Source organism: Hydra vulgaris, chromosome 10, assembly GCF_038396675.1.
Source record: "Hydra vulgaris chromosome 10, alternate assembly HydraT2T_AEP".
NCBI lineage: Eukaryota > Metazoa > Cnidaria > Hydrozoa > Anthoathecata > Hydridae > Hydra > Hydra vulgaris.
Window position 1 is genome coordinate 28,968,452 of NC_088929.1, and position 3,308 is coordinate 28,971,759.

A 3,308-nucleotide genomic window follows, 5' to 3' on the forward strand; every position below is an offset into this window, starting at 1 on the left:
ATCAGACATATTTGTAGCTATTATTGGTTTTTGATTTTTGTTACTATACATTAAACTCCTTTAGGACATTATTCTTTTAAAACTTTTTAATACTTTATTTTTATTCCTTTTTTCTATTTTCGACTCAATTCATTAAATTCAATTGCGACACTATTCCTTTTTTTTGTTTTTGATGCTTTTCATTAAACTCCTTTCCGACACTATTCTTTTTTGTTTTTTGTTTTCGACACTATTCATTAAACTCCTTTGAGACACTATTTCTTTTTTTTATTTTCGACACTATTCATTAAATTTGTTTGCAATATTATTACTTATTCTGTTATTCAACAATCAATAATGCGACAAATTGCAAAATTATTCCTTTTTTACATTTTCGACATTTTAGGTGTTATAGTTTTTGATGCACTCTCCAAGAAAGGAAAGTCCCACTAAAATTTATTGAACTTGAAGGTAAATTCAACCAGCAGCTCTATTTAAATTACATGTTGAATTCTCATGTGAAGCCTTATGCTGATAGAATGTTTTGAACATTTTTTAAAGTAACCACTTGTGGTTATTATATATATTCAATATTTATAGTACGTGTAGCAATAATTGCTACACGAACTATAAATATTTGGCATTAGATTACTAGTAGGATATTTTATTATAACAGTTTCAAGAGTGCAGAATGTGAGATAATAATATATAGTGAAATATCAATACTCAATATTTCCCGAAATACGTAATTATGTAATTTAAAAACTCCCTTGCAAAATATGAAACTGTGTCTCCAGTGGGATTAATTTTCTCATGATGTGTGCGTGTTAGAGTCTGTGATGATTTTGTATAAAATTCATATGGTACAAATAGATATTAGAACTTTCAAGTGGTACATAATACATGTAAGATCTATGTGGTTCATGTGATACATGTTGTATTATTTTATTTAAAAAACTCTATGTGGATCGGATGTGAACACAACATATCATTTTCATAATAAAACTAAAAATTTATTAAATTACAGAAAGTTATCCTTTGATTTTATTTTTCTAATTGCCATAATTTTACTGCCTTAATCTAAGATTTTCAAAAATTAATATGAAACAATTAAATATCATTTAACAACAAACTTTCTTATGAATACTATTATCAACAATGTTTCATCTTTTATTTTTGTTAAATACAATAGACTATCGGTTATTCAAACCTCCAACGGAAATAAGGATTTATATCAAATAATCAAAATTTCAAATTGAAAGTTTACTTTAAAGCACCATATTTTAAATAACTTTTTTTTTTCACAAAATCTGCCTATAAAAAAGAAATAAATATTTCGAATAAGATGCTACATATATTATAATATTTTACTAATAAAATAACAAAATTTGGGCAGTGTTTTAAAAACTTTCAGTTGCCTATTTGTTTCTTAAGTGTGTTTATCAAGTTAGGTTAAGATTGTAAAATAAATCAAGCTTTTAAATTTTTTTACGCATGTTAGACGAACGCAGTTGCGGAGACTGTTTTTAGTTGCGTCGATCTTAATCTTTTCAAAAACAATTCTTAATAGCATTTACACATTTAGTGTCCCATGTACTGGTCAACATGCGCATTGCTGAAAGAATTTTGATCTTTGGGGTTAATTCACCAACATTAATCTATTCGATCTGATGGCAAACAACATTTGTGCGATAAAAATTTTAAATGACCTGATGACTCCGATTGGTCCATTGCTACTCGAATTAACAGGTTTTAAATAACTTTAAATTTAAATAACTAAATGGTATTTACACGAGTTTGTTGAGCGAGTTCTAGAGGGAATGAAAATTGATTCACATAAGCTGAAACTTTTAAAAAAGTGCTGATTTTAAAAACTGGAAACCTTCCTTATTAATTTTATATCAACTTTTAGCTGAAACAAAACAAACAAAATATTTACGACTTTACGTAAATAAAAAAAAGTAAGAATACATTTAAATTGGAAAATAAAATCTAAAAGTTTTTTGTTGTACTATTTTTAAAAAATAATTTAATTAATTTGTTTTTTTTTACTAGATTAAACTTTACATGGACGTAAACCATTGGAACTTAAAATCTCTGTTTATTTCTTATCCGTATCTTACCTTTGTGATACCGCCGTAGATTATATATATTTTTATTGTATATAATTATATTCTCAAAAATTCTATTTATTCTATTTTCTTTAAATAATAAAAGCAGCATTGAACTATACAGTCATATTATCAGAAGATTCTTGGATTTTGTAACCTTTTATTTGCTTAGATGTCTGTTTATGAAACTAAGTTTTTCTTAAATATTAACTTTTACTTAAAATATTAATCAATTTTATCTCTATATTTAACCAGAGAAATCACTTATCGACAAAATTTTAAAAAAATGAAAAAAAAAAAAAAGTTGTCAGCGAACATAAAACTCATTAAACTTTTTTTTTTTTTGAAAAACAAAATAGAGATCTCTATTTGAAACTTGGTTTGTAAAAAATTTAATCTCATGGTCATAGTTTTACTGTTGTTTTTGTAAACAAAATAAAATAAGAAAACTAAAATAGAAATCGGTTATAAAGTTTCAAATCGTAAAATATATTACAATCAAGTTGTGTGAGATTTTTTTTTTTTTTTTCAGATTATCCAAATAAAAAAGTTGATGTAAATAATAACTAAAAGTTTCTAAACATTTTAATCGGTATTTTTATATTTATGCATTTTTATTTTTATAGGTTTCATTTTTTAAAAGTAATATGTTTCATTTTGAGAATAGTATTGTTTTTGATTAATATAAATGATCTAAAATAAACCTCAAGTTTAATGAGTTTTATGTTCGCTGACAATATTTTTTTTTTTTTTTTTTTTGCGTTCAATAAGGTTATTTACAAAATATTTTTATTTAGGAAATCTTATGTCAACTTAATGGAAAAATAAAAAAATAAAAAAAGGCCAAGTACAGTGACTTCAACATAAAGTTTTTTATAAATGGGCAGTGATTTGCAGGATGATTGAAATAACATTTAGTAAAAACTGTCTTCTGACTTATAATTTTTAATGTTTCTCATTTTTTCTGATGATGCACAAAAACTCCTAATGTTCATCACCTTCCTGATGATTTTTGTTTTTTTTTCATCATGAAGAATTAATTCTTATAGTAACTACTTAATAACAAAAAAAAAATTTTACAAAAATATATGGATTTTGTAAATAATTTTTTAATTGATAACTTTAAATAAAGAAACTTTATTCAAAGTTATCAATTAAAAAATTGTTTTAACTGTAAAATTTGTAAATTACAAATAAAGTAGCAATGTTTTAATAGTA

At 24.0% G+C, this 3,308-nt stretch overlaps 1 long non-coding RNA gene across 2 annotated transcripts; it reads left to right on the forward strand.

Moving 5' to 3' along the window:
* Nucleotides 1–1,506: 1,506 nt before the first annotated feature.
* LOC136086549 (uncharacterized) lies at nt 1,507–2,165 on the forward strand. 2 transcript variants are annotated; one of them, XR_010641414.1, is made up of 3 exons: nt 1,507–1,728; nt 1,892–1,940; nt 2,035–2,165. It is a non-coding gene; the product is annotated as an uncharacterized LOC136086549 (long non-coding RNA). The 2 variants fall into 2 exon arrangements; XR_010641413.1 differs by having other exon boundaries at nt 1,507–1,940.
* Nucleotides 2,166–3,308: the final 1,143 nt, after the last annotated feature.